The sequence below is a fragment of the Amblyomma mixtum genome, chromosome 1, assembly GCF_055824585.1.
Source record: "Amblyomma mixtum isolate Tamu chromosome 1, ASM5582458v1, whole genome shotgun sequence".
Classification (NCBI taxonomy): Eukaryota; Metazoa; Arthropoda; class Arachnida; order Ixodida; family Ixodidae; genus Amblyomma; species Amblyomma mixtum.
In genome coordinates, this window is record NC_143012.1 from 292554276 (window position 1) to 292581430 (window position 27155).

The 27155-nt window shown below is 48.3% G+C and overlaps 1 pseudogene across 1 annotated transcript; it reads left to right on the plus strand.

The window, feature by feature from the left end:
- The first annotated feature begins 1813 nt into the window (after window positions 1–1813).
- Window positions 1814–26498, plus strand: LOC149372040 (uncharacterized; annotated as a pseudogene). Its single transcript, XR_016290773.1, has 10 exons — window positions 1814–2026; window positions 4150–4367; window positions 5489–5624; window positions 6640–6833; window positions 7789–7924; window positions 10154–10665; window positions 18131–18255; window positions 20511–20725; window positions 23022–23157; window positions 25898–26498. The product of XR_016290773.1 is annotated as an uncharacterized LOC149372040 (transcript).
- Window positions 26499–27155: the final 657 nt, after the last annotated feature.

Consider the following 27155-nt stretch of genomic DNA (forward strand, 5'->3'; position numbering starts at 1 on the left):
TAAGCATACGCTAGGTGTGAGCGATTTCGCGGAGCCCCGGAGAGCCCCAACTGCGCATTCGCGAGGAGCGAGTGGCGTCAGGGCAGCGCGGGGCCGCCGCCGACTCCTCCGCTGCGCGGGTTCAGAGGTGCCGCCGCCGCCGCTGCGATTTCCGCGCTGTTGCTTCCGCAGTTCTACTCGGATGGCCATTGGTCAAACCACATTTGAATTTTGGGTTAGCGTCGCCCGCTAACACAAAAACTCAAGGGGAATTAGAGTTCTGCGCATGCTCATTGGCACCCACTATTCCCCTATCCATCTATCCGACAGGGTCATCAGATTCTAAAACCCTCTATTGTAACAGTATTTCGGCTATCGGCATCATCTGCACCCCGCCAGTATGGCCACTGCCGACTGGCGGAGGACAGAATTGCCACGCAAAGGCCTCATGACGGCCGCCAAATCTGAGAGTGAATATGGTCAATAAACATTATTCATATGAACTTAAATTGCGCGGCACGCATAAGCAGGCAAGCCTGCTGCGCTACAACATGGCAGTCGCATCGCATGGCGGCCACTCGAGTAAGACCATCCACGCCCAAAGCGGGGCGGAGGAGTCTTTTGTGAGCGGCTTTCAGCAGAGATGTGCACTGCGCTGCCCCCTCCCCACCACATTTTGTGCAGCGTCTTTCGGGCCGCGACTTTGAATATGTTTGAGCTTTTAGTTTCAAACCTCGCAACAATATGACGAACAGCAGGGTACAAGGCTGCCACCCGCCAAATCTGAGCGCGAATAGGGTTTATACAGAAAGCCGGATCTATTGGTTAGATAGACATCGCTATATTGCTTGGATAACGGCCTAGTTCTTTATATCAAACAGGGATATTCTGAGACGCTGCAACTCTGATAACTTTTGTGCGCTCCGCTGATACGTGGCAATGTGTGCAGACCTTTCGGCGCGGAGATTACTCGAATATTTGCCTTCATATCACTACAGGATACAAAGAAAGCATGAGCTGAAAAACTTAACAGTGGACACGCGCCTTCAGTACATACTACACCGTCTGAAATACTCCAAGCACTACACTTAAATTCTTTACAGATTATTTACAGCTGCACAACAAGCTCCATTTTCCATCTGGCTACGTTCCCAGGTTCAAACTTCGTTTTATCGCCGGATTTAGCAGCAACCGGTTTAGCAGCTGGCAATCGAGAAGAGTCGGCTCATAGCCGTGCTCATTGCATATTTAAATGCATGGGCTGAATGCGCCGCTTTCTCTTTAGAGTATATAAATTAACTCTATGTCCACATCTTTGTCCACACCTAGCCCTAACACTCTCCGGTGGCCAGCAGGGAAACGACGGAGGTTTCAGTAAATACCCTCACACCACGACGTCAACATCACCTGTCGTGGGGTAAGTCTACTGTACAAACCTCCGTGTACAAGACTGAGTTCTAACAAGCTGTCGGACTAGATAAACAGCAATGTTCTCTCTTTAACCCCCCCCCCCCCTCCCCAGTGTTTACTGGCAGTGTTGCGTTACCATAGGCGCAAACCTAGATTAGACTCTTGCACAAACACGACGCTCAAAAACGCAGTGCAAGTGAGCCGTCCGCGCCCGCTTGCTTGAGCAAGTCTCGAGGCACGCCATAAGCAACGTCTTCGAGGGTACATTGCGATCAAGATGAAATAAAGAATAATTTAAGACGAGCTCCAGGCTCTCATACACGCCACGATTTATCCTTGAGCCGGGACCATTTCTCGTTCCCACGGGCTCGCCGCTGCGCAGTATGTCTGACAAACATCGCTGTGCTGAGTGATCGCCGGTGTTGCGCGTGCGATTGCATCGGGGACGCGTCACCCAACGCGGCGTCGTTGTTCCTACGACGGGCGCTGCTCCTGTTATAAAGCCAGCCACGCTGCCGCCCTCGCAGACCGCCTTTTCTACTCGGGGACTGGAACCTCTTCTCGAACAAAATGGCCGACCCTCCACCAGGCTGGCGTCGTCCCGTCTTCGCTGCTGTCCTCGTCTGGCTCGTAGCATGTGCGTATGTACTACCACTACAGGTATTCAACGAGTCGGCATTTGAATACAACTGCTTTATTTTAGCCTAGCGCGAGAAATTAGTGCAATAGGATTTCTCTGGGTGTCTTTGAAAAAAAAAACTAATACAGTCAACTTTCGATGACTCCAACCCGAAGGAAACCGAAATTTTGTTCGAATTAAGGGGAGCTTTTCAATGCGCTTTATTTGAAGTTGACGGGACTAAATCATCAATTTTATTATACGGGAAACTGAGCGAGTTCTAACTAACAAGGTTATTCAGCATGAAAACGCGCCTGCGTACGAACGAAACTGTATAAAAAGCATTGGCGTTACGCTTATATTGCGGAGCTACGGTCGCTTATCTGTTGCTTTAGCCAGCGTCTTTGCTTCGGCGGACGCGGTTGTTGCGACGCGCGTCTCTTCTTACACTCCTTCATCTTATCTCTTAACTCTCCACTATCTGCACGAGGCAGCGGTGGTGGCTCGGCTCGAGCCAGCAGCAGGCCCGTGCACTTTCCTTTTCATCCTTCTCTCAGTCGCATCAACAGCAACAACTTACGTTGCGTTCTGGACATCGGTTACAACATAGTGTGATCAAAATGTCAGAAATGAACCAAGATTCGTCTGTACAATTCAGAGCGAATCTGAAGATAGCTATGTGACGTTCCCGCCTGTCGGGGGTCAGTCACAATGCAACACAGTTGTTTGTTGCTATCTACGGGTTCTGCTGAAGCGAGGAGAATTGAGCCAACACACAACGCCTCCGAGTCAACCTAATTTATTCACACTCTCTGCCTGAAGGTGAAACTGGGAGTTCCGCTCACCGCTGTCTTGTATCAGGCGTCGCGGTGCAGTCCGGCCAACAGGTGCCTCGCTCTCGGCTGCTCTGGCAGGGTGGCGCTCAGGCTGATGGCGGTCCCACGTTTCGGTGACTATGACGGGTGGTAGCGTCAGGCTTCTTGGGCGTCTCGGCTGGCGGTACTCTGACGGGTTGTGGCGTCCGGCTTCTTGGGCGTCTCGGCTGGCGGTCAGTTTGCAACGGATGCCCGCGGGTCCGGCCTCACCGACTACAGACCAGCGCGATCTGTTCCCGTCCGTACACTTCGCCCGTCTCTGCTGGTTCTCTCCTTTGTCTCATCTGTCTCCAACGCGTCTCTCTGAGGACTCCCTTTCTTTCCTTCGGTGTCCTCCTCGCCTCCTCTGCTGGGAGCCCTCTTGGTGCTAACTTGCCGGCCTCCCCCGCCACCTCGAGCCATTAGTAAGGCCGTCGCGCTGCAAGACAATGCAGGCCAGTGGGCCCGCGAACTCCGGGAAGCTGTTTGTGCCGCGAGCGTTCCGGCCTACCCTCCGCGCCGCAGGGTGCCGGCCTCTTCGCGAACGCGGAGCTCATGTTCAGCCGAAGACGCACTCCTCTTGAAGTTGACATATTTATGAGGGTCACGGCTGTCCTCTCTCTTCTCGCATCGGAACCCGGGGTGGTCTCTTCCAAGAACCGCGGCTTGGACACGCGACCACGGCATTCGAAAACTTGGCCGTCAACGGACAAAAGGAGTCCTCCCTTAGCAGCGGAAGAGAGCAGCTGCCCGGGGAGACAGTCTGTTTTCCAAGGGCATGGGGCCCTCTTTTCTTTTGGGTTAACTTCCCTTAGTAAAGACCCAAATCCTAGCCTTCTCCGAGTCCACAGCCCGTACCTCGCAACAAGGCCGTCTGCAGGCGTGCATGCGCGCACACACAAACGCACAAACGTGCCTGTCTCTGCGCCAAAGGGGGGGGGGGGGGGGGGGGGGGAGTTGGGGACGCGCTGCAAAACGGGCCGCAGGGATGCGTGTGGTCGCGCTGGGCGCCCCGCGCAGCCTCTCCTCTTTTGCCCTCTGGCTATTTCGCACGTCTCTGTGTTGCGCCCGCTGCATTCCACACAACCGCCTTCGCTGACGGGACAGGGCGATAATTTTGAGCCAGACACAGTGTCTCTGGTGTTAGTCGATGGAGAGAGTTCTTTTGGGCCATGCCTAGGCCTCCCGTACACAGTCCTTCACAGCTACTCATGAACGAACTTTCTTGGCAGATTAGCCCACACGAGTGCTATGGAAGCGAGCGTATCCGAATCGCTCTCTCCACAGGTACGACGAGTCCAGCTCGAGCCCTGAGACTGATCGAAGTGAACGTCCCGTCGAGGCCCATCCGAGGGTCTACCGTGAAGCTAGAGTGCGTCTACGACCTGGAGAGAGACCCCCTGTACAGCGTCAAGTGGTACAAGGACCAGCAGGAGTTCTTCCGCTTTTTGCCTAGGGACAGACCAGCCAAGTCAGTGTTCAAAGTCAAGGGGCTCACCGTGAACGTAAGCACAACTTCTGCCATTCGCAGTGCATCGGCGCACTCTTTCCTTTCTTTTTTTTAGCAAAAGCATTGTTCCGTGTCCAGTTGTTGAGAGGAGCTTAACCACTGATGCCACGACCAGAGCATAGTCAGATACGGTGAAGTGGAAAATAAATTCTTGTGGTCCTAAAGACGCGCTCACGCAACTAAGTTAATTCGTGGCTACCATTTTAGGAAAACAAGAACTTCTTTAGTGAGCTCTTTTAGTGCAGAGGGGGAAAAAACGCCCTTTTACCCAAGAACGTCACTCAAGAATATTCAGTAAACAGCAGCTCACCCGTTTTAGATAAGTGTGTGCGAACCAAAGCGCTTGTGCGACCACTTGCCGACATGGCAGAAGGGAAAGAGTGTGCCCTATGTTTTCTTGGTACCTTCTTCTCTGCATTTTATGGAAAGGCTAACAAGCCAGCGCTTTACAGTAAAATATGTCGTGCAGTATATCAGTATCAAAACACGGTAAAAAAAAAATCCTTGACTAAAAAACAAAACAAATGCTCCATTTTTTGCCCACTTGGGCTAGAGAAAAATTAAAACACAAAGCCTGTGATCCCTTTAGTCAGCTTTTCGAAGTGTGGAACACAAGACGGGAAAAGGCTGTAAAGCAACCTGCTGAACCACAAATAGAACACCTCTGCTAAAAGAAAAGTGCTAAATATCGAACGCAGGTTAAATGTTGTAACCAATGTTAGTTTTTGCGAATATATCTTCTCAGAAATATTTTCATTCTCTCTCAGTCGAAACTGTTTTCTCAAACGATTCGGCCATAAATCAGTGGAGCGAATTGTTCCCGAACCTCCGCCCGGAATGAAATCGCGAAGTATTGCCCATTAAGCAAATTAACGCGTTTCAATAAACAGCACTCGAGTGGGATCTGTTCTCTATAAAGGTTGCAAATTTTGTAGCGAAAGGCTAGCGAACAAACAAAAATAGCATAAGTAACAATTTATAGGCGACACCGAAGCACATGGAGTGAAATTCAGTGGTTCCGATACAGGACAGCAAATTCAGTGCACCTCAGAATCGCTTCAAGTATCCATTTGGGTTCAGTCACCGCATACTTCCATCTACGAAATGTCTTTTCAGCAAGCAGAAAGCAGCGAATCTTCGGTAATCCTGAACAACGTACAGCACAGCGCCTCTGGAAGGTACACGTGCGAAGTATCAGCTGACGCCCCGTCATTCGCCCTGGTGTCAGACGACGGAGATCTCCGCGTTACGGGTGAGCTCCCTTCTGCGTCCCATGTGCTGTCTTGGTCAAAAGTGTTCGGGCTATAAGGTTCCGGATGCACACTGCAGGGCCATGTACAGCCGCCCACAGACTGCACACGAATGACGGAGCGCGTGGCGTGGACTGCCGTCAGCGCCATGAAGCGATAGTCAACGAATGCGAGATAATGCTCTCGGAATATTTACGGTGGCTGACGATAACTGGTGCGAACCGCGGCAGTGTAGCGCGCAGTTCCTGGTTGCCGTGATAAGAAAGCTGCAAAGAACGTTCCCGGGGCCGTGCAGGCCGAATGGGCGAGCAAAAAGCGCAGAAACACCCCCGTGACGAGCGCGCTGTCCATGCGCCGATCAGGCACAAGCGGAAAAGCAGTCAAAGCGAGCTGCGCACCAGCTACCTTTAGCCACCGTAAACATAGCGAGAGCATTATCTCGCACCAGTGACTAACGCTTCGTGGCGCTGACGGCAGTCCAGGCCACGCGTTCCGTCATTCGTGTTAAGCCTGTGGGCGGCTGTACCTCTTTTAATGCAGATAACTGGGGACAAGTTTTGAATTATTCAAGTTTAACGAGAACAAAAGCGTTCCGGTTTGTACCAGCGTGGTTTTTTGGGAAAGGGCAACGCGCAAGCGAACTGTGTGTTGCCACGTACTGCCGTACAAAGGTTAAAAGAATATGCTCACCGTCATTTTGATGTGCACTTCGAAAGCCTTTCTTTCCGCCTTTTTAGATTACTTGTTTTCTTATTGTCAAGGACTGTACTGCAATAATAAAATATCCGTGAAGTACGAACACTTGAAATAATTATTGCCTCGCGCTAGGCGTGGTATCCACCGTCAAAGTCGAAGTCAAATTGTAAAGCCAAAGACATCCTGTGATTTCTTGCCCTTTGAAATAAAATGCAGATAACGTGTGGACGCCTACATGGTTGTGGCTATTTTTAGAGGTCGTTATTTCTTCTTGCGTCTTCGCTTTTTTTTTCCTTATTTTTTCTAACAAACCCTTCGCAGAACGACCGCTGGCGATGGAGCAACCTCCCATCGGTGTGCTTGGTGGAAGCGTGCGCCTGAACTGCCCGCACGACCTCGGTGACGTTCCCCTCTACAGCTTCAAGTGGTACAAGGACGACACGGAATTGTACCGCTTTGTGCCCCGTAGCAGGCCCCCCGGAAACTTGTTCACCGCGGAAGGCGTCACCGTCGACGTAAGTCAGTTGTCCTTCCATGTAATGGGCACTAGCGAAATCTTCGCTGGCACCAACAGAACGCGTGCCACTTAGCACGTGCGCAATGAACGTTGACAAATGATTCAACGCTATGTGAATGTACAGTCTTTGGCAAAAGTAACCAGGCCGCATGGTTTGCTTCTCGTTCGTATTGTAGAGCCCTCACGGCTTCCTTAATGTTCTTTGAAGGTGAGGACAGGGGTCCCACTTACCATACAGAGATTCAGAGCTTCAGGGCTGGCATAATAGCTTTAATATACGACTGACAAGCAAACCGTGCAGCCTGGTTACTTACACTGTACCACGTTTCAGAGGTGCTGTTTAAGAAAGCACTTTCGAGGTTTGTTGTGAAGAGTGCGTGGGTCTATAGCGTAACTTACTTCCGTTTCTTGCGAGAATAGCGTATTCTGTATTTAGTTGTACACAAAAGCTCGACACGTGATCGAATCCTGACGCTTTTTCGGAGAGCGAACAAGCTTTATTGAAACGAAGAAAGGGGTCAACCCGCCAGTTTCACGATAAGGAATTCTGTTGTCGAGCGGTAAATTTGCATTTGGGGACCGGCACAGGCCGCTCCGGCCGCACGTTGTTTGGCCTCAACGTCCGCTTAGAACGAGAACGCCCGCAAGCACTATGCATTTTGCATTCGCGCAGAGCAATGTTCACTCCAATTGGCTCTACGGTCATGGTTTGATTATGCCACAAATTTAAAAACCTCTGCGGTCACTTATGGCAAAAAAGGGTGCAGATGCAAGCGTGTGGGTGCATTTTGAGAAAACGCGCCCACACCAGCACAACCCCGTTAACAATACCCCCCCCCCCCCCCCTACCTCCCCAAAAAAACTATTCTTATTGAACATAACTACTATTCATTCGGGTCATAGCGAAGGCAGTAAGGTGATATGCACTTCCCATACTTTCTCCCGTGGCACAGATGCTGCAGTCCAACTACTCCTCCCTGTACCTGACCAACCTGACCGCGCTGAGTGCGGGAACCTACCGCTGCGAGGCCAGCTCCGACGCACCTCCTTTCCTCACAGTGCAGGACGAGAAAATGCTCACTGTCTCCGGTAAATACGAACAGCATACTTGTCTCTTCTTGCCAGTGCGCATGCCAAGAGCTGCACCCTAACATTCAAGTCGTTTACGAGCAAAGATTGCACCTCTTTGTTTCCTGCCTTTATTCGTAGTTTTCTGCTACGTGTTTCGTTTATCCGGGCGTGTCCCATGCTAATCAGAGCGGCGAACGCTGCATCTGGCGACGCTCGTGTATGCGGCAAATTAAACAGTGCACCCTCTGCGTGACTGTACTCTGTAGAGCATGCAAGAAGTTCTCTCCGCGCCCTCCTCTGTCGGTGACCAACGAACATTTGTTTCAAAACAATGTGCTGAACGTGACAGAAATATACAAGAGCGATCCTTAAGAGACATCTAGCATGAGTGACCTTCACTGATTGTCCTCTTTCTTCCCGCACGAGTACTCGCTTTGGAGCTGCCCGTCGGACTTTATCGTCAACACTACGCATTCCAGTCCCAAATTAACATATAATGTCGCAAAAAGTAATCATACTTACATATCTTTCAGTAATGTGGGGACCAAAACACAAGCAAATTTTCAGCTTTAATATTATAGAAATTCTTCCGCATCCTCACGAGTGCAGTCTGGCGCGATTTGAAGGTGGTCACTTCAGGTTTAGCCTACTCGGATTGATCTGCTGTAACACGGTTTATTCTCGCAATTAGGCTGAAAGAAATTCATGAGTTAAGCTAGCTGAAGCATTAAAGTGATAACACTAACTGTATGATGCATGAGACAGCAGAATTTTTGCAGCAGTGAGCTGGGGAAGTTCGCAAAACTTTTTTGTACTAAAAGCTCTGCGGAAAAGCTGATCGAACGTTGAAATGACAATGTTCTTTTCCAGCAAGGCCCAAAGTGTTTAGCAGTCCTCGTGCTTCGCAAAAAACGGCGTTCACTTAGTTCGATCGGCTTAACTCTCAAGCCGTTCCTCATGCACATCATCCTAGATTACTAATTGTGGAGAAAGCGTATGCAAAAACAGTTCGTTCACCAAAATCAAATTAAAAGAAAAGAATTATATTGTCCAAATATCTTTTTTCGATCGAAAACTCCATAAAGCGTCGTTATAGCCGTCGAACATGCCTTCGCCATCTGATAAGTTGGCGCCTAACATATTGCCATCGCCATTGTCTCCAACGTCTCTCTATTTTGGAAGAAATATGCCCCTGTACCCACTTGTAACATCTGTCTCGACAGCCGAAAAGTGACTTTTAAAAAGAAAGTGCAACTTGCATACTCAGAACCAGATCAATGTAGTGGTTTGGAACTCTTTATGAAAAAGAAGAATATTCTGCAGCAAGAAAACAGTAAGGTCTTTTAAAGCACTCCTAAGAAGAGGACAGATGCAGTTACAATGCTTATGGAAAAGTATATTAGCCTGTCATTGATGGTTCATAAACTTTGAACAAGTGACGTCCTTAAGGACTAATATGGTTATGTTTTGAGAAATTCAACATTTTTTCTAAAAAAAAATAAAGAACCTTTTACACGTTCTAGGTGTCATTACGTTGTTGCAGTCACAAAATTTGAAGACGAAGTCAGCGGCACCCCTCACGAATCGTCCTAGCGTTCTCCTGAAAACTATGTTCGCGCTCATGCTTCCGCACCAGACGTGGACATCTCTAGGCGATTCTGAGTATCAATAGCACCTTTCACAGCTTGTTTCCTGGTCATCACTGTGGCAACAAATTTAAGCAGTACTCAATTAGAACACGTTGCGGGGCCAGTTTGTGCATAATTTTGGTAATAAGAAAGAACAACAAAAAAAAACTGACACAAGAGAGGTGGACAAATCGTCCTGTCCACATATCTTGTGTCTGTTTTTTTTTTCTTTTACGATTTCTTACTGCCGAAACTTAAACAGCTTGCATCTCAACATGTTCGCCATAATGGATGAAATTCGATTCTTCGACGGGAATTCGACGGGAAAAGCTAAGCGCTTTTTCCGTCTACTTGCCCTCTGACTCTCTCCTCTCTCTCTTTTTCTCTCTCGGGGTAACCTAAATGCAGTTGTCCCTTTCTGATCAGTTCGCTGCTTTATTTCACAAGTGAAAACAGCGCTTACGCAGGATCGAGCAGAAGGGCCGCTGCGCAGTGTTGTGTCTCTTCTGCTCCGTCCTGCGCAAATGCTCTTGTCATCTGCAAATCATGCACCAGCAAACTCCACTGCTCATTCTATTAAATGCGTTATTCTACCTTTTCATCGTTTCACCTCGACCAGAACTGCGAGAGATGAGGCCACACATCGCCACCGACCTGGAGACGTACCAGGTGGGGGACACCGTACGCCTCAACTGCTCCTCGAGCCGTGCCAGGCCCGCCCCGAAGCTGGCTCTGTTCATCGACAACCGCCTCGTGGACGACACGGAGGCCCAAGCGACGGTCGATACGCACAGGGACGGTTTCCAGACTGCGAACCTCGCGACGAGAATCTCGGTCGCCAATCACCACGCCCGTGCGGGCGCTATACGCGTCAAGTGCCACGCCAGCTTCGCGGGGCTCTACGAAGCCATGGGCCAGACGTCCATTCCTGTTGTCGCTCAGCGAACCGTAGCGTACTCGCCTCCCCAGCAACGCCAGCACCAGCACCAACGGCCACCGTACACAGCACCCGTGCCGACGCCGCAGGACGAATGCCTGGACAAGGCTGTGGCTATCTTGACCAAGCTCTGGGCTATTTACCGCTGAAACGCGCTCCAAAGAGCGAGGCTTCAAGTTTACTTCCGCAAGATGGTGCGCAAGATAATAAATATCAAACTAGAAGCAGCGCTGAACGCATATAATAAACTATTGTGAAATCACACGTTGTGTAGTATTGTATGTCTAGTGGTCATGGTAGTCAAAATGCATGCGCGATACAGCGTTTCATTATTTCAGCTCAGAAATGTTGTACCTCGAAATTGTAGGACAGTGTTACAAAGTAAGGCCGTCGACTACTCTAAGTACAGGTCTAAGCTCGCATATATACAAGTGTCGGATCGCGTCATCGATCACTACATGTTCATGGGACCATCGTCGACACGGTCCCAGGGAGAGCTTCGGTAGTAGCCGCAGCTAAGATGCTCGCTGAAAATCAGTAAAAACTCCAAGCTCAGTCAAGCTCGCATCTTCCCGATACGAGTACAAGGCTGTGTCAAGCAGTAAACATTTCAAAACCGTCATTTTCTCCATTTAAGTACACATATAGAACAAACTGGATGACACGACTGCTATGAGTCTGTTATTGTCACTGAACGAAAAATGGACAATTCCTTATCCATAGCTCACATCTCCCACAGCGAAGTGAGAGTAGCACATTTATAATGTGCATACGTAACATGACCAAACCTGAGTTTTACTCAGAATCACCGCTATCGCTATCACGTCCCACTCTAACCGACTAAAGAAATAAATAACCAGTAAACGCAATGCAGCTCCGGACTGAAGAATCCATCCAAGTTAAAAAGCAATCGGCTGGCTTTTTGACTGTTCCCTCCAGCATGTGCGATGTTGAAATAGTGACGATCTTATTTGGTTTCCGTTTCCGTACAGCAACCATGTGTCCAAAGCAGACAAATTCTTGACCGGCAGTACAGGTTATTTGACGAACGCATAGAGTTTTGGTCTGACTGGACAGTTATTTCCCCCCGACACAACACTCCACGCGCGCCGACTACGTTTTTTTTTTTAAAAAAACTCTTATATGTAGCTAAATGTTACACCTCAAAATATTTCATTTAAGCTGTGACATAACAGTGCATGGGTGAGATTTCAGGATCAACGTACCAGTGTAAAACAATCGCGTTTTCAGAGCAGGCAATACAAATCCCTGACCGGCGGCAAATACGAGGGGGTACCCAAAAGAAACCGGACTAATTTTTTGAATCGGCACAGCTTCTGTGGTACCGCGTTTTGCCGCTAGGAGCATATATAACGAACATTCCAGAGTCAGTAAGCCGAGTGCCGTCGTTGAAGGAGCTCAGACTAGTTTAGGAAGAGTTTTAGAGTGACGAATGTTTTGTGTGAGCGTCGTTTTTGCAATGGCTGATTTTCGTGAACGGCGTGCTCCGGTGAAATTCTGATTTTTTTCTCGGAAAAAGTGGAACGGAAACTCTTGAGATATTCAGAAAGACGTTCAAGGACGATGCTATGGGGACAACTCAAGTGTTCCTGAATTAAATTCTGAATCAAAGCAACAGTCACGCCAATGGAAAACTCCAAATTCATCTCGCCTCAAGAAAGCTCGTCAGGTGAAACCAAACCTCAAAACAATGCTGATTTGTTTTCTCGACGTGAGAGGAGTCGTCCATTCAGAATTTGTTCCGCAAGGTCAGACAGTTAACCAGGCTTTCTGCTTGGATGTTTTGAAAAGATTGGGCAACAGTGTTTGGTGGAAGCGGCCTGATTTGTGGCAGACGGGTGACTGGTTTTTCCACCATGGTAATGCCCCTGCTCACACAGCCCTGTCTCTACGACAAATTCGGACCAAAATTGGCTTGACCTCTGTTCCTCAACCCTCATACTCACCCGACCTTGCCACGTGCTACTTTCTTTATTTCGTAGAATGAAAAGACAGGTGAATGGAAAGCGTTTCGCTGATGTTGCTGAGGTGAAGAAAAAAACGACGGAGGGACTGTCAAGCATCACAAAAGATGAATTTAAACAATGTTTTGAGAAATGAAATGAAAGATTCGACAAACGTATCATTGTAAGTGGAGAGTACTTTGAAGGATATTGAAGGTCTGTGCTGAAAATGTGAACAAATAAGTTCATACAAAAATAAGTCCGGTTTCTTTTGGGTACCCCCTCGTATTCGATGCGATCAGACGACGCTTTTCATCTGTCACAACCCGTAGCTTGTCCATTTAGTTCACAGCGTCTTCAACGCACATCTGGCGTCAAAATTTTGTGCATTTTGTGCAAATTTTGTGCACACAGACGGGAGGAGCGCTCGCTTTCGACTACTTTACTGAAGCGATGCTTCCTTCATCTCCAACAATGCGCATGCGCAAAAAATGTATGGCCGCCAAACGCGCCACCAGAATCAGCTCAATGAACGCAGACATCTTATTTTTTCTGCCCTATAAATGTATTGAAGCGATAATTACACACTTATCAGAGCCACATCACACTACTTCGAAATATCAAGAATTTCACGAACCTTTTTCCCTGTTGCGTATCCGATTACCTTTCTCTCCTTGAGAATTAGTGTTTTTTGGCAGTAATTTCAAGAATTGCAGTGTTTTGGCGAATGCTTTTCTCCTCTCTCATCTCTTCAGTGCCCTGTCTGTTGTGCAGTTTGTTTTATATTGATGTTCGAAATAGCCCATCCCCCCCCTCCCCCCTAGTCGTACGCTCCTCGAAAAGTTTATGGAATGCGGCTTTGTCCAATGAATTTTATTTGCATCCGAGGTGTATTGCTTGAGATTTATTGGTGTAATGAGTAAATTCACACAATCACAATTAGTCTGCGCATGTCTTTCCCAGGATGCATAAAAACACGGCGATAAAAATCGTTCTTTCTGCTAATATTGCGTTTTATAGACTTCTGATTGCGGTCTACCTGAAAACTACATTACCGATTAGTGCGTTTAAGGCACTTCAGATACCACCGCGTCACCAGAACAGTGTGCCGAAAAAAAATCAATCCAAAATAAGTGCATATATTTGCATAAAGTGGCTACTAATAGCACGGAACGAAGTTTTCCACTGTCTTGTTAAAGGTGATGACGGCAACTCTAATGGAAAATAGAGAAAAGAAAACTGGCGAAATGTAGAGCAAACGTAGTACATAAGTACCCACTCAGAAGTTTTCGGAACACGGAGGAAAGGAGAAAGCTAATAATTCATTGGCAGTCTAAGCATGTAGCCAAGAACGGGAGAGGGCGCTCTGCACTTTCGTGAGGGACCTGCCCAGTGTACCTCTCAATGTGAAGCTGCACCTCCAAGCAGCGAGGAAGTTCAGTTTAGTTTTTTTTTTTTTTGTGGCTTTTATATTCCGGCAGAGAGAAAGAAAAAGATATAGTCAGCGGGCATCAGCTGAAGTACTCAGAATGCTGTTCATAGGAATTTTTATCACTGTACCTCGCATAAGAGCGCATTAATTATAGTATACGAACTGAGCGCTATAATACAAAAACATAAAAAACAGCGCTGACACGCTATTAATGTGCTGGGGAGGTGTTTTGTGAGAGAAAGGCAGGAAGGGAACGGCGCAGAAAATAGTAAAATAAGAGAATTACTGCACCTTTTGAGGGCATATGTACCGACGGCAAAACGCTTCCCTAAAACGCGCTCTGAGCTTGTTTCAGGCTGAACACACGATATCTAGCGATAACATTTGGTTAAAAATGGTCTGGATGTAAGCATGTGCAGTTAGAATCATAAGGTTTCATCGTCATTTTTTTGCCTTTCTTGTCTTAGCGGCTTTGGGAGCTAGGAACACATATTTAGGTCGTTCTAGACATGCGTTCGCCCTTGTACAGTCTTTGTCAAAAGTTTAGAGCCCAGGGGGTTTGCTTCTAAGCCTTGTAGTGGGACTCCTGTAACATTCATGGTAGTCCTACCCATTGGAGGAGGCAGAACCAGAAATCATGTCACCTTCACGAAACTTGGAGCGCTGGAGATGCATTATGAACCACACAGTGTGCCTCAGAAACAAACCCCGTGGGCTGCAAACTTTTGACAAAGGCTGTAGATCTTCATGCTCACGTAAGAAAAAAGGGAGCTACTACTGCGCCCCGAGCCAAATGAGATGTCACCGGGTTCGCTTTAAAACCACTGAAACGAGCCGTACTGCTAAACGAAAAATTTTGCGTACGCTGCGCGTAACATTACGCTGATAGAAAAGCAGAAGAAAATTATGCCACATCTTTTTTCTTCGTTGTAGTGGAGATGATCGCAACCACTGCAAACGTCGTGAAAGCATGTGTTCTAATGCCAGGGGCATAAAGCTGAAGCGTCACTGGAATACACTCTGATCCTGCCTAGGATATACAAAACCCAAGGCTCCCCGTGCTTCCTATATAGTCTTGATTTCTGGTAACACACCGAATCTAGGGCCGCCGTGGTGGCTCAGTGGTTATGGTGCTCGGCTGCTGTCCCAAAAGACGCGGGTGCGATCCCGGCCGCGGCGGCTAGAATTTCTTTGGAGGAGAAATTCTAGAGGCCCGTGTACTGTGCGATGTCAGTGCACGTTAAAGAACCCCAGGTGGTCGAAATTTCCGGAGCCCTCCACTACGGCGTCTCTCATAGCCTTAGTCGCTTTGGGACGTTAAACCCCATAAACCAAACCAAACCGAATCTAGGAGGTTTTAAACAGGACAGCGGATATCTGTGCTCTTCGTTGCGAAGCTCTTTCTGACTCTCCCTATTAAAACACACACACAAAGCGTGCGCATGCATGTGCAAATATACAAAAACACACCCAAAAGTTGGCACTATATACTTACGTGAAATGCAGAGAGAGAAAAATGACGCACGTCGACTAGGCGGCGAAAATTCACAGGCCACCATGAGCAAATACGATGGCAAATCCTGCAGGGTGCAATGGCATAAATCTTCAGATTGCAAGTAGGAACTGATTAATATTTGTAAGAGAACTTACTGCGCTATTTGACAGCTACAGACGTTTCACTAAACCATCAAACTTTTTTTCTGCATATGACGAACGTCTAAAATACACCGAGAAAAAAACAAACGAGGAAGTTCGGGTCCGTCGAACAACACTGCTGTTGTGTAGACAGCGACTGAGCATTGATCAGGCATTAAGCCATCAAAGTAGGAGTAATATTCAGCTTATCAGCTGGCGCATCATCCGTACACCTGACAAGTACTACATGACTGCTTAGTCGGACACTTTAGCGAAATAAAGCACCGGCAAGCATATGAAGGCTAACGAGCGTTTTCTCATCACAAAACGAGTTCTACGACATCTGCACCCCCTCCACTTAACGGCGCATTGTTCACGCGAGGCAACCGCCTTCGCCGCGTCCAATCAACACCGCGACTGTTCCGTAAGCGACACCCATGGGAAAAGTTGTGCCGTCAAGACGAGAGCCAGTGTCGCGCCCTCTGCGCTTTCGGCTCCTAGGCGAGCTGTCAACTTCGTTTCGCGCCGGTGTCGTCACGCAAGATTTAGCGCGAAGCGCCCGCCGTTCTCGCGGGCCCCTCCGCCCGACGACAGACGCGCCAGAAGGTCGAGCAACATACTCAGAAACACGATCGCTCAGAACAGCAGCATTCCCTGGTCACGTGCTCGAGTGTCTCGATATTCAGTACGGAAAGCCAGCAGCACGTGTCAACCATTTATAGAAGCAATCCGCTTTTTGCGCTACCAATCTGCGCATGCGCAGTCCCCTGGCGGCACATTCGCGCGTGTACGGCACGTGAAAGCCGCATGCCGGCTGGATGCATATGGCTGAGGACCGGGGATTCAAGGGCGGCCTAGCTCGAGCTAAGACAGAGTGTTGTTGCAGGCTTGCTTCTTCGCACGGAACACCGAGCGGTTGCGTCGCAGAGACAGGATCCAGATGTAAGCGCCGTTTAGTGTGGGCAAAGCAGGAGCCTCGCAAGCCTTAACGAACAGGGCGGCCGGAAAGAAGAACACGCTCTGAATATGATTTCAGCCTTGCTGTAAATGACATTCGTAAGAGCACCCGACGCCACAGAAAGCCCGTATCCAAGCGCCTCGCGAACCAGTGAAGGCACTTTCGTTAGAGCTTCACTTCCGCTAACGCAACCAAGGACCAGATGCTTCTTTTCTCATCTGATGCTATACTTCATTGCATAATCTGCGGCGTAATAACACTGGGCAACTTTATTCCCGCCTGGAGGGCGTGAAGTTCAGTCGGGCGCAGTGGAAACACGATCTAACTCCGCACTAACAATGCATCACGTCGTGGTGTCGCATGATATAGGATTTCGCAAATGCACCGCAGTTTGTTCAGCTTGCTTCCGCATAGCTTGAACGTCGCCTGGGTATGGTCAGTTTGAATAATGTTAACGATGCTACCAAATACTTCAGTAATGAGTTTTGTCGGCTTATCACTTGCATTAGCGTGGCCTTCCACCGTGCAGGTGGAGCAAGAAAATGAGAACAGTTTTTTATTATATAAACAGTTTGTAACGATTAGCAGCGTAATGCCCACGAACACTGCCTTTAGTACTCACACTACAAGTAAGGCGACGATCCTAAGAAACTTTTGCATAACGATGGTAAAATACTGCTTGCAAAATGTGCATTTTCGGGCAGGGTGAACTCCACAATTGGACTTGATTGATGAAGGGTGTAACTGCGCGAAAGGGTTAGGGCAACGTGAAGGAACACACACGATACTTAGAAGAGCAGTGTGTGTTCCTTCATATTGTCCTAACCGTTTGGCGCAGTTACACCCTTCATGAGTATGAACCAGCTAGACCGGCAAATCTTATTGTATTTGAATGGTTGTTCTTCTTTGGTATAAAAATAAATATAAAGGGCACCGTAAAAAAACATGTTCAACAAAAATTTGTCAACGCCTTGTAGCACAGAACTGGCTGACTCTATTTATTTATTTATTTATTTATTTATTTATTTATTTATTTATTCAAGTTACTCACAGGCTCCTTTACATGGGAGCATTGTGTGAGTGGGGCAGTACATAGAAGTAAGTACATAGAGTACTTACCATAATCTATTGCAACTTGTCGCTCTTATTGCGTCAGCAAGCAACGACAAAATTAAGCAAATGAAGTTCTGCAACACAAGGGCATCAAAACAGCGTAGAAATAAGGCGACGGTGCTGAAGAAAACAGACACCCTTCACAATTACAGCTCACAGTTCTTCCGCAATGGGAAGTTAGCTCTCGTGGCGGTTTCGAAACCTAGTTGGCACAGCAAAAGACGTGTCAACTTCCGCCCTTACGAAAAGCAACTTCCAGCTAGTAGAGCGGTATAGGGAGCATAGTTAACAAGTCCCTAGCTTGCCTCACAGTCCAAAGATAAGTGTACTGCTCGTGCGGCTCCAGCCGTCTGGCTTGCGACACGTCCACATTCTGCACACACACACACAGAAATGGAGTTCCTTCCACTATAAACGGTCGTTACCTTTCACTATACGCGAAGGGCGTATCAAGTTTCGCTGCCGTGGCGGGGGTGTGTCTGGTGTCGTCACTGCAGATCTCGCAACGCGACCTCTCTTATATGCGACCGCGGCGCTCTGCGTATGGTTGAAAAAAGGGGCGTAAGCGGCTCGGCGAATCCAGAGCGTCGCAAGGAACACGGCCCCATGACGTCGCTGGGAGGCTCGCGTCTCGTCCGCATCGCCAGCCTGCGCCAAGCGCTGCAGGTCCTCTTTGTCGGAGGTACGTACGCACGACTCCCCCGAGTGTAGTTCGAGTGAGAGTGTCCATGTTTTTCGCTCTACCCTACGCTTTTTCCCCTCGGTATACGCGTTAGTTGTTCCTTGGTCTCATCGCTTTTTTGCTTGGCGATTCAGTGGTTGCTTTTGAAGACAAATCCCGCGTATAACACTGCATTTTAATTCCTCAGAAACATAATTGGTTTACTGGTTTATTGGTTTATTGAGGTTTAACGTCCCAAAGCGACTCGGAAGCTTACCAGGATTATACCCAAGCTCATAATAGGTTTAATAGGCGTATAAGGTGACTGAACGTAGAGGAAAAAGCATGCTGTGGGCAAAGGAAGGGAAGATAAGTCACAGGTGCTGAACTGTCAACTAATTTTTATTGCTCTGACCTTTCGGCAAATATACAGAAAGTGCCAATAAGAAGAAGAAGGACTGACACAGATATACAGGCATCGGCAGCAGTAATCAAGCGAAAATGGATTTAGAGGAAAGGAAATCGCCCAGCAAATGCTCGGTGGACACCTACCCCCTCCGCGCCATGAGGGAAGGGTGGGAGGGGAAAGCGAATCATAACGCTCCCCTCCTTTCTCATAAGCGTCGCCATATTGCCAGCTGGCGATAACAAGGTGGAAGCTGTTGCAGAACAGGTTTGCAACAGTGCACAGAGGAGGTTTCCGACATCTGTGCGCACACGATGGAAAGGTCTGTACGCCGTCTCCCGGCGTAAGCCAAGTTAAAGTCGACCTCTCATCTCAGCGCCTGTTATTTCACACAGTGCCAGCAGGACATAAACGGACAAGGGTCGGGAACAACTTATATCCTTTTTTTTTTAATATGCCGGCCACTTTAGCCCATCACCGGGCCTGTCATCACGCTGCGCACGTGGCGGCATTCCAGTATCCCTCTGCATAGCCTACAACCACGATGAAAAGACAATGAAAAGGTTGGTTCGTTGTATGGGATTCAACGTCCCAAAGCGACTCAGGCTATGGAGGGACGCCGTAGTGGAGGGCTCCGGAAATTTCGATTACCTGGGGTTCTTTAACGTGCACTGACATCGAACAGCACGCGGGCCTCTAGCATTTCGATGCGAAGACACAAACTCCACCACGCACTCAGAACCACGTGTACTTCATTCTGGTAACAGCTTAATGTAGTAAATGCGTCGTAGATTCAGCTTCATAACGTGCAACAGCTTATTCTCTTGAACGGAGCTGCAGGACACGCGGTGTTGGCTCGCTGAAGCATGCTCCAAACTCCTAGTAACAGGTTGTTGATGTAACAGTGCAAGAATTTGCGTGCAGCATCTCTTTTTTGCTAGCGGAAGCATCGCGGAGGCTCGTGTTACGGCACCGCCGGGGGACAACCGTTCTTCCTAGAGCGTCCACACCTGTCCGCTGCTGGACTTTCTACGGAGGGACACGTTTACTAAAGTTGTCGCCTGGCCTCCGCGACAAAGTTCTATTGCTCACGTGGAAAATTGGGCGTGTTGGTACATGTTTGAACAAATAAATAGCAGCGCAAGGAGACGAGGACTAGACGAGAGAACAAGGACGGCGCTGAAACTCTTCATGCCTGTCAGAAGAGTGGCCGCCTTTTTACGTGATCACTCGCTTCGTCTCCTTCTGGCCGATAAGGAGGGTGGATTCACTGTTATGCCTAGCACAGTTTTTAAAACAAAATCTAGGGATGCTATTTCGTCAGTCTTCAACAACCATCCTAAGGTGTCCTTGACTAAAGTCAAGACCCACGCAAAGAAACTCTGCGAACGGTTAAACATTACACAGCTTGTAAAGGCGATCGATAACAGCAAGAAAAACTTCTTAAATGTATTCTTTAGCGCGAAAACCCATAAGTTAGAAATGCCACTAAGGACCATTGTCTCTGAAGCTGGAACATGGCAGCATTCTGTCGCAGGTTTTTTGCAACGACAACTTAAGCTTTTACCCGTGGACGATCCGTTTCTGGTCAAGAACTCTGACCAGGTTTTAGAATTATTCTTCCATAATCATGACAAGGGCTGCCAAGCCTTCTCAGTTGACATTAAAGACCTTTTTTATTCTATCAGCGCCGTCCTTGTTCTCTCGTCTAGTCCTCGTCTCCTTGCGCTGCTATTTATTTGTTCTATTGCTCCCGTTTTTTGGCAAGAGGCCTGTGTACTGTATATCATCAGACCACCGCTGTATCCCACGACTTCCTTGAACAGGCAAGGCCGCGAGCGTAAAATTGTCGGTGGCACTGTTCACGCAGGCCTGCTGTTCCGTCCGGCGTCCGGGTTGCGGCTGCTAAAGGTGAAGGCACCCCCTACCGTGCTGTACGGCGGCACCGCCAAGCTGGACTGCCAGTATGACCTTCAGGCGGACTCCCTGTACGCCGCCAAGTGGTTCAAGGACGGACAGGAGTTCTACCGCTATAGGCCTGCCGTCGGCACCACGACCTTCCCTGTGCCGGGAATCAGCGTAAACGTGAGTACCCATTAGAGGCACGGGCCGTCGTGAACGGAAATCGTCTATGGACATCTCGTTCAGAGGGGCTGCAGATATGACGCAGAGTATAACGCAATGAAGCGTTAGAAATAATCCCAAGTAGCCATGCAATTCAGCTTGCTGCCAATAATGACATAAAGCGAGTGTACGCATGTTCGGTCAGCTACAAGCGGAAGTGAGCGTCACTGCTCAAGGACAGCCCAGCTCCCCGAAGAACCCGGGCATGAACCACCTACGGTCCGAAACATGTCCACAGTGCGTAAGGATTGTCAATGCGGTCGCTGAGGTGAGAGCTCAGTGTACTAACGGAAGCAGTAGATCCTCCTGAGGTGGCGACATCAATGTAAAGAATGCAACCGTCCGGTAATGGACGAAGAGCGGCGGCTTGAAACGGAGGCGACGTCACTTGTCTCTTCTTGCCACGAGTAGGCTTGTTTGCTGTGAGCTGACAGCAGTCCAAGGAGGCGGTAGAGGTTGGAATGAAGGACGGAGTGATTCTTTTTGGATTCTAGACCTTAGAATCCTCTGCTCTCCGCCAAACGTTGCGTCCGCTGCTGGTGGTCCATAACTCTCGCCTGGTGGGTAGCCACCTGGCCTGAACCCGTCGACCTAGTACATGAACCTGGAATTTATTGAAAACTTTATTTAGACAATGACAATAAGTGAAGCCCTGGGTGGCCCGGCTATTCCGGCAGCCCACTGGCCTGCACCGCAGCGTGGACCCTGCGAACCAGTCCTCGTTGCTGGTCGAGGACCCACTGCAAGGACTCACTGCTCCAAATTGGGATTCGCAAGTCTATCTGTAGCAGGACTGAATTGGCATGCACACACATGTGAAAAGCTGTCGCTATTTCTCCAAAGTGTGGGCACTCTGGTTTGTAGAGTGAGGGATACCATGGGTGGAGTTTAAGGGCTGTTACGAGAGTGTCTGTTTGTAGTCGGCCAAGGGTGTGTTCTTCTGTCTTGTCTAGAGTTTTGTGAGGTGTGGTGTATGTCTGTCTGACCTGTCTGTAGGCCTGTAGGTGTTCGTGGAAGCTGATTATGGTCTGTGTAACGCGTTCCTCTGCCTCGTCGGCCAAGGGGGAATCCCGGTATAAGAGGGCTCGGGCGTGCCGGCGGGCGACATCATTCCCTCCCATGTGTTCCGTGAACCTGGGACATTTTAATGCGAAAGCATTACTAGGCTATGTCGGCGGTTTCGTGTCCGCAAAACGTGTAGGCAGCAGTTGCGGGGAACCATAAAGAGATGTCTAAAAAGTGGTTATAATCGAATGGAGGTGATGTGAGGATGCCGGGCAAGAAATTCGGTGTCAATCGGATCATTAGTTAATTACAGCCAAAAAAGCAACCGAAAGTGGGCGTGGTCGGGGCGCGAGTGGCGCGAAATTCTAATTGCCGGAAGTGTCGTACCACGTGACGCTGCCACGTGACCTACCACTTGATTGGCCCAAGTGACCGGAAAGGTGGGCGAGAGCCAACGCGCGGCGCGAAATTTGAATGTCCGTAATGAATACTGCGGTTAAACGATGGGGGCTTTGGAGTTAATCGAAATATAATCAATAATAACAAATTACAGAAACGCCAGTAGTAAACGAAGATGCATCAAGGTATATTAGAGTGAATTAAGGTTAATTAATTATAAATTAATATGGATTAATGTGGGTATAATGTGACTTAATGATAAATTGAAATGAATTAAAGGTGATTTAGAGTAAATCAGTTGTGAATTAAGTGCAAACTAAATGAATCAATTACAAATTAAATTATCTAAGTGCGAATTGGCTGAATTAATTGTAGATTATTTGTGTCATGTTTGTGAAATAAGTGTGGATGAAATGAATTAATTTTGAATTGAATGCGAATTAATTTTACAGTAAGGTACATTAACTATGGTTCAAAGGTGAATTATGTGATTCGATTGTCAGACGTGACGTCACAATCCACATAGAGGCAAAGAAGAGAAACTATAGAGGCAAAGAGGAGCGGTTAGAGGCGGCGAGGAGGCGTCAGTGCTTTCGCATTACTCCAGTGCGGTTTCCGCAGCGCCCTCTAACGTTTATTAAGGTTCTCCCTCACTTTCTTCCCAGCGAGACACGAGTTAAATCGGGTCCTTTTCGAAGGAGAGGTTTTGCACAAACGAGTTTTTCATTGTGTTTGACTAGCGTGGTCTCACATTGAGGAGAAATAAGCGAATAACTTTATTTAAGCCCACAACTCATTGAAGACAGCTAACATTGCGAATTTTCTGTGGTTTTTTTCCTACAACGCACCGCAGACTTCGGAGTCTGTCGGGGCGACAGTCTACCTGCACAACGTGACTCTTGAAAGTTCCGGGCTCTACAACTGCGAGATATCGGCACAGGAGCCGTCGTTCCAGACAGTGATTGGCGTCAAGCAGATAAACGTCATAGGTGAGCCCGTCGAAGCCCTTACTTTTCTAAGCCCCAAGATTGCCTTATAGTGCGGAATAATCTAGATAACACAAGCGGCTCCCATAAGAGGGAGCACTTAACCCCGACCAGCTTCGTTCTTTTCTTTCATTTTTTGTTTCGGCACTAATCCAACAGCTAGAACAGGCGAACTGTGACAGCTTGGTCTAGAGCAGGGGTTCTCAAACTTCTTTGCTTGGAGGAACCCCAAAAGCCTTCAATAAGTTCCAGGGAACACCCCCCCCCCCCCCCCCCCGCTTTCACTTACCAGCAATGTTGTGGAGTGCATTTTTGCAAAGGGAAAGTTGCAGAGGTTAAATGTTTATTGCACAGATTAATACAAATACTAATGTGATGTGTGATGGGTGGTACTGCTTCCCTTTTAAGAGCAAGTCAAAGCGTGGCTCAGTAGCACTCAGAGCCAGTCTCATATCAGCTGCCAGGTCAGGGCCGGTGAAGGTTCTCGCGGAACACAAGCAGACAGCCCGCGGAACCCCTGTGTTCCGCGGAACCCAGTTTGAGAACCCCTGGTCTAGAGGGTAAAGCCACACCGTCATCATCATCAACGAAAATCGTACGTGCTGTCAGGAACCGGTACTAGTTTTGTAATAATAATTATGGACACAATACATGACAGAACGCGCCGCCGCGGTGGCTCAGTGGTTGTGGTGCTCGGCTACTGACCCGAAAGACGCGGGTTCGATCCCGGCCGCGGCGGTTGAATTTCTTTGGAGGAGAAATTCTAGAGGCCCGTGTACTGTGCGATGTCAGTGCACATTAAATAACCCCAGGTGGTCGAAATTTCTGGAGTCCATCACTATGGCGTCTCTCATAGCCTGAGTCGCTTTGGGACGTTAAACCCCATAAACCAACCAACCAACATGACAGAAAGCGAAGGCGAATCCGTAGACTATAAAAGCCGACAGGTTTTCTTCACAGAATACAAGGATGCGCATACAGCTTGTAGAAAGTGAATAAAATTCAGCATATCATATACAGTATAGTGCCTCGTTATTATGGACTTTTTGATTCCCGTGCAAAACTGTTCATAAAGCTAGTCATCTGTAACAACAAAATTGTGAAGAAAAAAAATGATCCGGAAAAAATGCACAGTAGTGGGCCATGAAGGGGAAATTAGTCATTCTTGGGAGCTTGAAATGCTAGTCGCCATTATGTTTAAAATAATGTGGTGCGGTTTGCAGTTCCACGTAGTCCATGAGACACGTCGTGGCGTGTCCTGCTATACGACTGTTCACACCTCACGAACCACTCGACATATATGTGCCCCGTCAGACAGCTACTGAATGCGGTTTTCAATGTAGCCCTAGCTGTTGAGAGATTTTAGGTTGGTTTGGTTTGGTTTATTGGGGTTTAACCTCCCAAAGCGACTGAGGCTATAAGAGACGCCGTAGTGAAGGGCTCCGGAAATTTCGACCACCTGGGGTTGTTTAACGTGCACTGACATCGCACAGCACACGGGCCTCTAGAATTTCGCCTTCAAGAAATCCAGCCGCCGCGGCCGGGATCTAAATCGCGTCTCTCGGGTCAGCAGCCGAGCGCCGTAACCACTGAGCCACCGCGGCGGGGCGAGAGATTTTTCCTCACGGCCAAACACGCAGTACGGCTAATAGTAAGCCGCGTCGACCAGGCAGCTTGGCACTTCAAAGTATGAAACCAGAAAAAAAAAATAGGCTATCACTCAGCCATTTTCACTTTTCCGCTGCCTTTTGCTGGTGTCCTGCGCTCAATATACAGAAAAGAAAATATCTGGTTGGAGCAGTCGAGATCTTATCATTGCCGTTAATACTAACCCGACAAAAATACATGGGCCCCAATGGGCTCCGCACATTTTCATTCATTCCTTTGCCCGGACAGTCAGTTTCCTTATTAACGGGAGGCAAATACATTTAAAAAGAGCGGTGTACGAGATGTCCATGATTCGAGTCGTCCACCTTAAAGAGGGAATATTAACTGGGCACGACTGCATAGCTAATCGAAGTAATCACTACACATTTTGTCTTTCTCGTTTTAAGCTACAGCAGATACACAGCTGCACTACTAGCCAGGCTTACGCCAAGCTGTACTGCCACCCTTCTACGACCGACCACGTAAAGAACACATTCACAGGTCCACAGGCCATTGACCACGGTCATGTGACCATAGACGGCACATTCTCATTGGTACAACAGGTTAACACGGCGAATCGCGAATTGATGACGTCATTGCGTTTTCTGCTACGACACACGCACTACTGCTGTGCCTTAAAACCCGGCAAGAACTCCGCGGTAGAGAGGTAGGTAGCGGGCTCTCAGGAGGCGCCCTGTGTGGTCACGTGAACCCGGCCCCGGGTCGGCCTAGCAGCGACTGTTCTCACAAAGAATGCACTTCGATCACGATCTTGAATGCATGCGTGCTTTACTGCATGCGGTCACAGCCAATCACTACAAGAATGATCGTTCAATGCTTACGCAAGCCAGGTGTCTCCTCAACTGCTAGAGCGCTTCCATTTGTTCCAGGCACCGTGCGCGTTATTTTATTTCGTCGCTCAACATGGCGCGGCTGTGCCGGAGGCGGTTGTGGCATGAAAACCGTAAGCGAAGTATGTCGGCTGAGTGGAGTGTTGCGCATTTTATCTTCGACTCAACACAGAAGGCAGTGTGCCCTCTGTTGCCAACAAACCCTGTCGATCTATTTCACAGCGCGCTTTACGTTTTTACTACAGCCCTTCCGAGGCATGGACCGCGGATCGAAGGAGCCAGGAGGAGATACAGGGCCACTGAAACGGTCAGCCTGAACTGCACATCGGGAAAATCCAAACCAGCGCCAATTCTTCGTTGGTTTATCAACGGCGCCTTGGTGACGGACTCCAAGCATCAAAGCGACCTCACGACCGTGAAACACGCCGACGGCTTCGAAACGGTGTCCCGTAAACTTAGCTTTGTGGTGACAGACGACCTTTTTGATCAGAACGAAGACATCAAAGTGAAATGCGAAGTCAGTGTCCCAAGCATGTATGTGATGAGCGATGAAAAGGTATTGCTAGAAAAACCGCAGGACGGAGTTATAGACACGAAGGACTTGGATGACGACTGCCTCTCCAAGATAATTTCTTTTATCACGCGACTGTGGATTAGGGAAAACGACGGGGAAGATTAAAATAACAACCAGACCAACGCAGACACTCCAGCATGTGCATTCCCGTGGACACATGTGGATAGTGTAACATGTGCTCATTTCTATCCACTTGGTCGTTCCATTTACCCAAAGCTGTTGTTCATCCAAGTTCCTTCAACCATACACAGCTGCCCATCAGCAGAATAAGTGTCAATTCATCGGTTCTTTTCAAGCACACTTGAATAAACTACAGTGAACTTAGTGACAAAGCCAGCGTTATTTGTGGTCTTCTCCAGCAACGAGTGCATGGTTTTAAGCGTTTTGCTCTCCTGGGTCCTAACAAAACAATGGTCGTAACGAAATCACGGAAAAAGCTGCTGATTTTTATCCGTGCGGTCGCGCACAATTAAACCCCGTAAAGACGAAAAACGCATCGAAGATTAGACATATAAAACGACGCTGAAATTCACAAGCCGTCGAATAAAACATTGAGAATGCGAATTTCCCAGAACCCTGGAAAACATCCTTATCATTCGATATTCGGTCATCGAAATTCGTACCTCCACCAAAAAACCGAATCATCATCGTCATCATCATTATAATCACCACCATCAGCCTGACTACGCCCCCTGCAGGGCAAAGGCCTCTCCCATGTCTCTGATCAACTGCGCGTCAGTGCGCATGTCCAACCCCACTCACGCAGAGGAGGCAGCCATTGCGCTAGCGCTAGCTACCAACCGAAACGCTAATGTACTGACAGATTCCCAAAATTCCTGCAGAAATATAAACAAAGGACTAATCCATCAATCAGGTCTAACACACTTAGCCAAACATCCTCCTAATCAAGCCTCAATCATATTGTTTCC